Source organism: Eleutherodactylus coqui, chromosome 9, assembly GCF_035609145.1.
Source record: "Eleutherodactylus coqui strain aEleCoq1 chromosome 9, aEleCoq1.hap1, whole genome shotgun sequence".
In the NCBI taxonomy this organism is placed as follows: domain Eukaryota; kingdom Metazoa; phylum Chordata; class Amphibia; order Anura; family Eleutherodactylidae; genus Eleutherodactylus; species Eleutherodactylus coqui.
The window spans coordinates 39,037,104-39,050,299 of NC_089845.1; the positions used below are offsets into that span (position 1 = coordinate 39,037,104).

The 13,196-nt window shown below is 47.0% G+C and overlaps 1 protein-coding gene and 1 pseudogene across 1 annotated transcript in view; both read left to right on the forward strand.

Moving 5' to 3' along the window:
• The window catches only part of LOC136579009 (ovalbumin-related protein Y-like), a 131,104-nt gene that overhangs the window by 53,250 nt on the left and 64,658 nt on the right, over positions 1-13,196 (forward strand). The gene's annotated exons all lie outside the window — the stretch shown is intronic.
• Positions 9,260-9,356, forward strand: LOC136579385 (U6 spliceosomal RNA; annotated as a pseudogene).

Below are 13,196 nucleotides of genomic sequence, written 5' to 3' on the forward strand. Positions count from 1 at the left end.
TGCATAAGCCAATTATTTAATTCTCAACGGTATAATAGAAGCGTGTGTTCCCTATACCTAGGCAAGCAGTCTATATAGCAGTAACTTGGTTAAGAATAGGTGTTCCTAGTGCATATGGAAGAGCACTAGTGATGAGCGAGTATACTCGCTAAGACACATTACTCGAGCGAGTATTGCCTTAGCCGAGTATCTCCCCGCTCGTCTCTAAGGATTCAGGGGCCGGTGCGGGTGACAAATGATAGGGGCTAAAAGGGTTAATATATGTTGCTTAGCAGTTCATTTTAGAAAAATGGATATATACTGCAATATTTTATGTGTAAAAGAGCTGATGACACCCTGTGGTTTTCTGTCTTGAGTTCTACACCTGACCTGAGTGGAATCAGGAAGGTCACCAGAGCAGATGTTCCTTAGTTTAGCAAGAAATGGCTTAACCACAGAGAGTTAGCAGTTTCTAAAAAGATTGTGCTTGTCTAAGTCATATATCACAAGTCTAAGTCAAATGTGAAGTCATAAGTTTCTGTTATATGTGGAGTCACAAGTTTTTCCCTGTTTAACCACAAGTCGTATCCTGCGAGAGCGACTGGCTATAAAATCCAAGACAATGCAAATAATAAACAGAGAGTTCATTGCTTCAACCATATACTGTGTATGCCTCAATGGTTTGGCTCCAGGAGCGCTCCTACCTAGGTCAATTTGGAAACGGACAACATCACTGACCAGTCTGTTTGAGCAGGCTAACCCCCGACAGTTTTTGGCGCCCAACGTGGGGCAGGGCTTATCTTTACAGGACATCGAAACCAGTAGACTGAAACAAACTCCTGGCCCGTTAACGTGGACACTGGATCCTGAGACCCCAGACTGAAAACACCGGTGTAAAGGTAAGAGATTGTCTTACTATTATACAGTCTGGATTCTTTAGATCTGTGTCTCTAACGGACTAGAGGTTAGTTGTTGCCTGTTTCAATATATTTTCTGCCCCGCCCATATTTTAGAGTGAATAAGTTCATTTAACTGTCCTAGACGGAAGAACTCACTCATTGGGACTTAAAGAGTCATGTTGTCTCTATTGGAGATTGAAATAATTGTTATTGTTATAGTCTCATTTCTGGCAGTCATATTGTTACTCTGGATCTGTTATAATATTACTAAAAGTTCCCTAAGAGGCGAAGTCTGGTCTCCCCTGAATCCTAGTGTTTGAAGTTGACCACGTTTTAGTTCTGTAAATCTATTCCGGGACAGGGAACTGTGTGTTCCCAGATAATCTCAGTGATTATCTTAGTTTACTGTGTGAAATATAAGTCCTGTCTACTTAGTGAAGAATAGTGGGAAAATTGTACCTTAGTGGTCAAACATGGGGTCTGAACAATTTAAGACATATCAGACTCCTATTGAAATAATTAAAGATAGAGAAGGGGAGGACATTTGCAGACAAGCCTATAAAGTTTACAAACGTATAGGCCTCAAGAAGGCGGGAACATTCAATTATGAATTTTGGTCGCAATATGAGGATAAGCATAGAAAGGAAATAAGAAATAAGGGTTTGGAAAAAGGCATGAAGGCCATCCTGGACTGCTCTAAAACAGCAGAAGACGAACACTGGGACTCCGAGTCCCGAGGCGAGGGCATTTTAGTTTATTGTCCTATGGCCCGGCCACCAATAGACGTTCCCATGGAAACCCCTACGGTTCCATTAGTCTCTCCTGTCGTCCCGGCCGTTCCACCAATGTCTCCAAATAATCCCTTTAATTCTCTGTATCCCAATTTGCCGCCCCTGCCTCCTACGTATCCACAGGCTACTGCCCAGATGGATACACCTCCCTACAGCCCTCAATCAGGATCCCCGGGCCCTGAAGTAAATAGAGGTCCGGCTTGGGATTGTCCACGTTGTGGTCAACAGAATGCCTGTTTTAGAGAACTCTGTACGGTATGTGGGACTCCACGTCCCAGGGACCAGTGTAGACGACCGCTTCCCTTGTTCCCAGTTACAACCTCCACTACCCATTATAGAGAAACAAACAGACCGAGTCCACCATTGGGCACGGTCAGACAAGAGGACACCGGCGGACCATCGTCTTCTAATGACAGACCCACGGACGCAAATAGACCAACTCCCGGGTCTACAGTCACTACATGGCGACCCTGGAGCGCCACAGACCAGATGGCACTGTGTCAGCAACTGCCCGATCCCTAGACCGAGCCAGCAGCTTTCCATAGAAAGTTGGAAGTCATACAGAAAAACTACTCTGCCACTTGGACAGACATGGAATGTCTTATGAATGTAAAATGTCCTCTGGGCCTTTACAATAGTATTGCTTAATTTTGTGGTCTTGAAGAACGCCCAGATGACCCCCAGACATTACTTAGTGGTACTCAATATGTGGACAAGGTTAAAGCCTGGTTTAAGGATAAAGCCCAAGAGAGACGTACAGCCCTAACCCAGTGTAGACAGAACAAGGGCGAGTCTATTGAATGTTACTTTGGCCGTTTAGAGGAAGTAGGCAGAGATCTGGGTCTGTATGACTGTCCAAAGGCCATACGTAATGCTGCTTTTTGTGAAGCCTTTATGCAAGGAATAGATAAGCACCTGTCCGACCGCGTTAAAGCATGTACCCCCGATTGGCGACAGGCCAAACCGCGTGATCTATATAAGAAAGCTGTAGGATTTGTCATGGACACAGAAGACCACGCAAAGGGTGTTATGGTTAAACATTACACCATGGAGGGGGACACAGCCCGACTTACAGACCCCAGGCGGGAGACCCGTAAGTGTTATAACTGCGGGAAGACTGGACACTTGGCCCGTAATTGTAGGGCCCCTAAACGCCCTAGACAGAACATGTCAGACGAAAGGGGGCAACAGGGAAGTACGGCCAATACCACATCATCCCGCCCACAGGGAAACAACGGGTATACCAATTACCAATGAAGGTCTGGCACTCCTTCCCCCGTGTCCCTTATAGTTACTGACATATGCGGACCACAAATTTTTCAGCCTCTAAAAATCCAGGGGAAGGAGGTGCCCTTTTTAATTGACACAGGGGCCACTAAATCATGTGTCAGTACCTCACAAGTCAATGACCTTAGTATTCCCCTCTCAGACTCCATAGCCATAGCCGTTGGAGTGTCCGGTGAACCAACACCCATGTGTGAGACCGAACCCATAGAAGTCTCTTTTCAAGGGTCACGAGTCCTCACTCGCTTCCTGGTGTCACCCGCTGGGGATTGCATCATGGGAACCGATGTGATGGGACCCCTGGGGTGCTGTATTCAGCTCCATCCTTCCGGTGAGGCTCATGTCAGTACCTCTGCGGCCGACCACCAGGTATTGTGTCTCATGGCAGCAGACTTGGTCACTCCGCCTCCTTCTTGTACTGTATATGTATTGACCCCAGAAGATACACAGGTTCTCTCGGCAGTACCAGAGACCCTATGGGCAAAAGGGAAGACAGACTTGGGGCATCTCCACGTACCCCCAGTCATGGTATATCTCAAAGATGGGGAAAAAGCCCCCATGATTCGCCAGTATCCCCTAGCCATGGCACAGGAAGATGCAATAGCCTCCACTATTACAGAGTTATGTGCCTTGAATGCTTTAAAACCTTGCGTCTCACCCGCTAACACGCCACTCTTCCCGGTTAAAAAGAAAGGCAAGAAAGGCGAACCTGATACCTAGCGGATGGTTCACGATCTAAGAGAAATTAATAAGGTGACCATCCTAGAGACACCTCTGGTTCCCAATCCCTACACTCTGTTGTCCACCATACCCTCCGGAACCTGTTGGTACACTCTGGTCGATCTTACCAATGCATTCTTTTCCGTCCCCCTACACCCCGATTGCCAGTATCTGTTTGCCTTCACGTTCCGAGGAAAACAGTACTGCTGGACTGTCCTACCACAAGGGGCACAAAACAGCCCAAATCAATTCACCCGATGTATGATGCTTGTACTTGATGCATGGACGGTCCCACCGGGTGTGGCCCTGCTTCAGTATGTTGATGATCTCCTACTCTGTGCACCGGACAGACCTGCCTGCGTTGCGGCCTCACTCAGCCTCCTTTGTTTTCTTGCAGACAGCGGGTGTAAAGCCAGTAAAGACAAATTACAGTTTTGCAAATCTCATGTTGTGTTTCTTGGTCACTGCCTAGGTCCTGGTACAAAACACCTCACGCCAGAACGTACCAAGGTGGTGGAGGACATGCTACTCCCCGCCTCCCATGCTCAGTTGCGGACATTCCTGGGACTAGTGTCATACTGTCGGCCATGGATTCGTTCTGCCTCCATGACCATGCAGCCTCTGTACGACTGCCTGAGCTCGAAGCCATTTGCTTTGTCTCCGGAAGCCGAGTCAGCTTTTCACCAGCTGAAAATACAGATCACCAGTGCTCCGGCACTGGGTCTGCCTGACTATGACAAGCCGTTCCAAATGTACGTTACAGAGATGGCGGGACATGCTACTGCCGTCCTCACACAAGAGCATGGTGACAAAAAGCGCCCTGTAGCATACTACAGTGCACATCTTGACGCAGTAGCCAGGGGTTCACCCTCCTGTGTACGAGCAGTTCTGGCCGTACAAGCACTACTTGAGAAAGCTTCTGAGGTGGTCCTAGACTACCCACTTGTGGTCCTCACGCCCCATGACGTACATGGAATTCTGACACAGGTGAGCCGTAGACATCTGTCTCTTGCTAGACAGATCAAAATGGAACTTGCAGTACACTCTTCATCCAATGTCTCATTTCAACGTTGCACAACTTTGAATCCGGCCACCTTACTGCCATTAGGTGACACTGATTCAAATGGGGGAGTAAGTACAGGGGACCAGCTTTTCGCGAATTCCCTGACTGATGAGGAGGAGGCCTTTGACGCAGAACACCAGCACGACTGTGCAGCACTCATGGAGCAGGAGACAGCTGGGTTCGCACATGTCACTGATAAACCTCTCCTAAACCCCCACCTTGAAATGTTTGTGGATGGATCACGATACCAGAATGAAATGGGCAGATTTGTGACTGGGTTTGCTGTAGTATCAATGAATGAAGTACTGATAGGCCGCGCCTTGCCCCCACATATGTCAGCACAGGAAGCGGAGCTGTGCGCTCTGACCGAGGCCTGCAAATTAGCCCGGGGAGTCACTGCTAATATCTACACGGACTCCAGGTAGGCGTTTGGCGTTGCGCATGACTATGGGCCGATTTGGCGTGCGCGGAGCTTCTTAACAGCTCAAGGCAGACCGATAAAGAATGGTGAGGCAGTAAGTAGTTTAATGTCAGCTATCATGCTCCCAAAGCAGGTAGCCATAATAAAGGTAAAAGCACACACCCAAGGGGACTCCTTGGAAAGCAGAGGCAATGAGAAGGCAGACGGAGCAGCTAAGGCTGCAGCCCTGCTGGACTGGAGGACACCCGTGTGCAGAGTTCAGACCAGGTCCTGCCCGGCGGAGGAGGATCCTGAGCCCCCTGCCAAGGACCAGACCCTCTCTGTCCCACCACAGAAGGAGGTGGACCTACTCCCCTCAGGGCAAGAGCAGGAGCGCTGGGCAAGTGCAGGGGCAGTAAAAGGAAATGAAGGTTGGATGATGGGTTCCCGTATGTGTTTACCTGCGGCTGCCTATCCTAGTATGGCCCTTTTGGCTCATGGAAAGGTGCACGCCTCGCGCAATGCTATGGTAGCCCTGGTGGAGAAAATGTGGTACGCTCCGGGATTTGACAGGATGGCAAAGGCATATGTCAAGGCTTGTGAAATCTGTGCACTACACAACCCCGGTCAAGTAGTAAAGACCCCTCGGAAGTGCACTCCGCGACCTTTGTACCCCCTTCCAGAGACTACAGATAGATTACATCCAGCTGCCCAGATCAGGAAGGTACGAATATGTTCTGGTATGCGTTGACCTCTTTTCTGGGTGGGCTGAGGCCTACGCGGTCCCGAAGGCCACCGCCCAGGCCACTGCAAAAAAACTTGTGTCAGAGTTAGTGTGCAGATTTGGGGTACCAGAGACCATTGAGAGCGACCGTGGTACTCACTTCACCGGTGAGGTAATGAAGGAAGTCATGTCCGCCTTAGGAGTAGAGCAGGCGTTTCACACCCCCTATGTCAGTATGGGCTAAGACGCTGTGAAGTGCAGACATAGAGGTGTTTGAGGAGTGCAGGGCTCTTGCTGGAGGCTACAATCAAGTATAGTTTCTACCAACTCTAGGGCGTGAATGCACGTCCGGACTTCCAACTAGATAAGCACAGATTGCCCAAAACTGAGACATATGTTATCTGAATTTCTCAGGGCTTTCTCTGTACTATCTTAAGTGGATGCTCTGATGACTATCAGTCCTCCTAGCCTAAAAACAGAGCACTCTAACACTGATATATTAAACAGTGCGATCTTTAGCCATTGGGCATAAACACTTTGGAGATGTGTGTATAAGCATCAAATACCACATCATCCACATATTTGATGCAAGTGCCAACATCGGCTCTGATCGCAAAAAGAGGGGATATCCCCATATACTTGAGTTACACTCTTTAACCCTCTCAATTACTCCATCACAAGTACTAGAAACACTTCAGGCAATTCTGTGCCCAGGCAAATATACCACCATGTTAAATACAGTATAAACCAGTGGTATTATCGGTCGCAGGCGCCGACCACCTGTACCTCTAGAAGGACAATAGAAATAATCATGAACTAACTACATATAAGTGTTATAAGCCCTACGAACCATTCTTCATTTGGGGCATTTGAGTACAAAAGACAGAGGCTATTTGTCTTGATCCTGATGAATCGGCTCACTTATTACATCAGGGCCGAAGAAACGCGTCGATTAAATATTATTTGTCTATCATCCTTAGCCTTCTGAAATAAAATTTATACCGTTATTACCACTGTATAAATAGCAATATAACCGTACCTGTAAATCTATTAAGGGAACGGTAATTAACATCGGTATAGCGGATCACCACGATAAGGTGATATACCTATCCCCTGTCCTGTATGTTCTTTGGGTGTTTGTATGTTTATGTTCGTCTAGTTTTCTGATGTGTGCTGGGCCATTTGGTGGTGTGATTTAGTGTATTTTAAATAAAGTCCTATAATAAAAGTTATATTTTAATAATAGAACAGATTATCTAATCTAATATTTCTGGGGTACTTTCACAGTGAAAATGCTATAACTTCACGTGTAATAAAGAACATATGGGAGGTTGTGCGCAGAGAACCAGGGTGACTAGTGATTCCCAGAGACTCTGTAATCGCACAGTCGAGCAATGTAGAAAGGTACAGACTCCTATGCTCTGTAACCACACAGTCCGAAGCCCCAGCCATTTTAGGCACGTCAAATTACCATTAGGCTGGGTCCTGTCCTGCGGTAACCTGACTTACACATACATCCCTGGTAATATCTCTGGTGGGCCGTGTGCACTGGCCAGATTAAGTATACTAATGTACCAAAAACCTAATAGCCCACAACTCACCAAAAGACAAAAGAGGGAGGTAGAAGGACTAGATAGCAAATGTGAAGGACCACCCACTCTACTTAGCTACACAGAACATACGGCACTGGCGGTCAGTATTGTGGGTGTTCCCGGGTTGGCACAATATAACGCAAGAGTAATCAATGGATTAGCATGCGATATGGTAAAGGGCCTGAATGCCACATCACAGGCCTTGGACCTTCTCCTACTAGACATACAAGGAGTCAGGAAAGCAGCTTTACAAAATAGAGCCGCCATAGATTACCTGTTGCTCGCGGTAAACCACGGATGTGAGGAATTTGAGGGGATGTGTTGTTTCAACCTCTCTGATCACTCAGAATCCATTCACCAGAAGATCAATACCTTGGGAAAAATAGCTACTAGCATAAAACAGAATAAAGATCAGGGATGGTTTAGTTTTCTTAACCCTGCAAATTGGTTCTCTGGTCTGGGAGGATGGTTCATGGGAATTCTACAAAGTATAGTACAGATAATTGTCATGCTGTTGTGTATATATATAGTAATCAAAGTTATAATCTCTTGTGTGGGCAAATGTACGGCAAAAGCCTTTGCAGCCCCTGTGTAGGCCGACCCTTGCTGGATGAAGGATAGACATACTGTCCAGGGACCTGACTAGGCCGTCAGCACCATCGGGCGATAGAACTGGACCCTGCGTGTGTCTCCCTGATTCCAAAATGGGGGAATGATAGGGGCTAAAAGGGTTAATATATGTTGCTTAGCAGTCCATTTTAGAAAAATGGATATATACTGCAATATTTTATGTGTAAAAGAGCTGATGACACCCTGTGGTTTTCTGTCTTGAGTTCTACACCTGACCTGAGTGGAATCAGGAAGGTCACCAGAGCAGATGTTCCTTAGTTTAGCAAGAAATGGCTTAACCACAGAGAGTTAGCAGTTTCTAAAAAGATTGTGCTTGTCTAAGTCATATATCACAAGTCTAAGTCAAATGTGAAGTCATAAGTTTCTGTCATATGTGGAGTCACAAGTTTTTCCCTGTTTAACCACAAGTCGTATCCTGCGAGAGCGACTGGCTATAAAATCCAAGACAATGCAAATAATAAACAGACAGTTCATTGCTTCAACCATATACTGTGTATGGCTCAATGCTTTGGCTCCAGTAGCGCTCCTACCTAGGTCAATTTGGAAACGGACAACATCACTGACCAGTCTGTTTGAGCAGGCTAACCCCCGACACAGGTGAGTTGCGGCGGGGAGCAGGGGGGAGCGGGGGGAAGAGAGGGAGAGGGAGAGAGAGATCTCCCCTCTGTTCCTCCCCGCTCTCCACCACCACTCCCCGCCCCCCACCGGCCCCTGAATCTTTAGAGACGAGCGGGGAGATACTTGGCTAAGGTACTACTCGCTTGAGTAATGTGCCTTAGCGAGTATACTCGCTCATCTCTAAAGAGCACACAACAAGGGTGTGGGCAGTGTGTCTTCAGTAAAAAGTGAACAGGAAGCTCTGCTCTTACATATTTAGTGATAAACAGCCAAATCAATAAATAATTTTAACCTTACCTGATGTGATGTATTAAGTAACCTCTCAGTATTGTATGTCTCAGAGCCCACAGTTAGACATTATATAACCAGGCGTTGGTCTACTACTGCCAATTAGCACATTTTGAAGTGGATACTTTGTGAACCATGGGACCATGTAACCATTGGCTGGCAATGAGTATGCTCTATGACTGCTGGAACATAGTGTGAATATCTTGTAAGCGGGGAGTCACTGAGCATGCCCAGTGGAGCATACTGCAGTCATCTCAAAAAAGAGGAGATTACGCTCGCTTCGGCAGCACATATACTAAAATTGTAACGATGCAGAGAAGATTATCATGGTCCCTGCACCAGGAGGACGTGAAGCGTTCCATACTTTTGTTTTCATTGATGTCAACTCTTCCCCCTCTATTACCTCTTATCCCTAATCAACTCTTTGCTTTAAAATCCCCAAAAGATGGCTTTCTGTGGTGGAGAAATAGAGGCCTAACTTTACTTTATCACTTCATGCCACATTATGGACACCACAACTTATAGGTAAATACTCCATCCCAGAACACTTATGGTTAGAACTGTCGCAAATATATAGTTTCCTTTGATCTCTGATAGACACCACTAACTCCACAGCAATCCTCACTGCCTTTGAGATAATATGCATGGGGACTCCCCTTCAATCAGATGTCATATCCCTCCTATACGCTAACATGAACCAGCTTGCATTGGGAATTAAGCTCCCATTTATGCTACGCTAGGATCAGACCTAAAGATTCCCCTGTCCTTATCTCGAAGGTAACACTGCTGTACTTTCATATCAAAAGGCAACCATCAGGTAACTCTCACTAAATCGTCATTTAACCTATTACATAGATCATATTTAATCCCCTTGGTATTATACTTCATAAATATTCCCCAAATACCTCACCAAATTGTTTCAGAGGATGCAACTCCTTGGGAACGACCTCTCATGTTTGGTGGACATGACCAGCGATGAGGTCTCTCTGGAGGCATGTGGCCAATCTCATATCTAGAGTCCTTGGCAGATCATTCCCCCTCCATCAACTTGTCTCCTGGCCAACGAACCTCTGGGATTCAATAACCAACAGCATAAACTTTCACAGTATATTGGTATGGCTGCTAGGATATATATATTGCCTCCCAGTGGCTCTCACCCATCCTTCTAAAAATCCAATTCTTGCTAGAGTCTCAATAATGATGCTAGGTCATATGTTGCGATGTCTGCATCATCTTGGCAAAGGGCTATTTGTAATTCATGACCACATATACTCGTAGAAGAGTGTAAAATACTTGGAGAGACCTTACATCCCAATGAAATGTACAGATTGAATATATATGGCTACACATTTTATGAATCATTCCATGATGTTACATCCATTCCAAACAGAAGATTCATTTCCAGGAGTTACTTCAATTAGGGTGGTCTCACATCTGCGCTGGAACCTCTGGTTGAAGGTTCGGTCGTACATCCGGCACAAAATACCGGAAGAAATAGTACTTCATGCAGTGCTTTTTCTTCCGGTAAAATGTCGGGCAGCTGAGCAGAAACCGAACAGACCCCATTATAGTCAATGGGGTCCTTTGGCGCTGTTCAGTTCTCATAGAATCATAGAATGGTAGAGTTGGAAGGGACCTCCAGGGTCATCGGGTCCAACCTCCTGCTCAGTGCAGGATTTACTAAATCATCCCAGACAGATATTTGTTCAAATATCTGTCATAAGATGGACCCATTCGGCCAAGGACCTCCCCTTTTCTGCTCACCGAACTGAGCAGGAAAACTGGATCCCCAATGCAGTTGTGAAATCACACTTGTCTCATCTGTTAGCACCTCCAGGTGCCCAATGCAAAACTACTCTGAACTGGTGTAGTTTTCTGCTATAATGTACACTATTTCATGGCGTACATCATAGCACTTGTGATGGACTGCATGTGACTACGCCCTGTAATGCTAGGCCATCCCTGGTGGTGGAGTCCAATTTAAAAGCCCAGAAAGTACACCAGCGGTGGCTAACAGCCACACAATCATCATCAGTAAGAACGTTCAGCCATTGGCTGTCATAGGTGGGCATAGTGGTTACTGCAATGTCAACCATTGCCGGAGGTACCACTGAAGGGTAATGTAATCCTAATTAGAACAGAAGAAAAACAATTAATAAAATTAAATAATTAATCATTTGCTGCCCAATAAATGTCCCCAGAGACAAGAAAGAGATGTATTTTTTTCTGTGATAAGATGTTTCTGTGTTGCCCATAAATAATGCTAGCCCTCATTTCAGTCTTGTATCCTTTGCGGGTTTCTTATTGAGCTCCCCTAGGTCTGGACTTGGGGGACACTGTTCTAGAAGGTTGTAGGTGTTGCCTAGAGTCTGAAAGGTTTAGTGTATAGGTGGATGTAGGGCTGATGAAGCCAAGGCAGCACTGAGCATGTGTGACATCTCCCCCCGCCTGGATTTAAGACTCAACTTCAGCCTGTATACCAACTGTTACCATGCGGCAGTTGCTGGTCCTCCCGGGGCAACGGTGTGCAGGGTCCCGTGGTCGGGGCGCGTCCCCCCGGCTTGTTGTCCGGCGTGGTGCTGGTGGCGCATGGCACTGTGCGCGCACACCTGTGAGTGCAGCTGCCATGCACGAGCTCCCTTTTATTATGTTCTGTTGGGAGTTGGCTGTCTCCCTCTCTCCGCCCCTGGGCGGAGGCTTTTGTTTAAAGGTCGGACAGAGACTGGCAATCACTGCCAGTTATTGGTTTCCCTCAGTGTACTAGCTAGTCTGCCTCTGTTGGTCTCCTACTTCTGTCATCTTGTCTGCTATACCTTGCTATTATCTGCCAGGTTTTTCCATCTGCCTCAGTTCTGCTTAGTATTGTTCGTGTTGGTTATTTACATCTGCCTTTTCTGTCAGTATTCTACCCTTCCATCCAGGTACGCCAGCGTCCCTTTTTCGGTCCCTAGTGAGAGTAAGGATCGCCGCCCAGTTGCCTGTCTGGGGTTAGCCAGGAGTGGAGGTAAGTAGGCAGGGACAGGGATTTTGGGTGAGATCTAGGGCACCTGGGCTGGCGTATCAAGGGTAGTATACCGTAACACCAACCCTAGTCTTCACGGCCTTGGATGAGAATGTGAAAGGCGAAGATAATGATTTATTTAAATGCTATAAAAGGGCATTATGCAAGGCTCTTGACAGAGTGAAATCTAATAAAATGCATTATAAATGTTCTGAATGTCAAAGAAACTCGTCTTTTTCTAATTCTTCCTGTATGCAGGCTCTGTCAGATGGTGGACTCCTCTTTGAGGTTCTGACTAGAGATGAGCGAGCACCAAAATGCTCGGGTGCTCGTTACTCGGGACGAAATTTTCGCGATGCTCGAGGGTTCGTTTCGAATAACGAACCCCATTGAAGTCAATGGGCGACCCGAGCATTTTTGTATATCGCCGATGCTCGCTAAGGGTTCCATTTGTGAAAATCTGGGCAATTCAAGAAAGTGATGGGAGCGACACAGTAACGGATAGGGCAGGCGAGGGGCTACATCTCAAGTTCCCAGGTCCCACTATTAAGCCACAATAGCAGCAAGAGTGCCCCCCCCCCCCAACAATTTTTACTTCTGAAAAGCCCTCATTAGCAATGCATACCTTAGCTAAGCACCACACTACCTCCAACAAAGCACAATCACTGCCTGCATGACACTCCGCTGCCACTTCTCCTGGGTTACATGCTGCCCAACCCCCCCCCCCCCCCGCACTACCCAGTGTCCACAGTGCACACCAAAGTGTCCCTGCGCAGCCTTCAGCTGCCCTCATGCCACACCACCCTCATGTCTATTTATAAGTGCGTCTGCCATGAGGAGGAACCGCAGGCACACACTGCAGAGGGTTGGCACGGCTAGGCAGCGACCCTCTTTAAAAGGGGCGGGGCGATAGCCCACAATGCTGTACAGAAGCAATGAGAAATATAATCCTGTGCCACCGCCATCAAGAGCTGCACACGTGGGCATAGCAATGGGGAACCTATGTGCCACACACTATTCATTCTGTCAAGGTGTCTGCATGCCCCAGTCAGACCGCGTTTTTTTATAAATAATTACAGGCAGGTACAACTCCGCAATGGGAATTCCGTGTGCACCCACAGCATGGGTGGCTCCCTGGAACCCACCGGCTGTACATAAATGTATCCCATTGCAGTGCCCTGGACAGCAGAGCTAACGTCAGATTAAA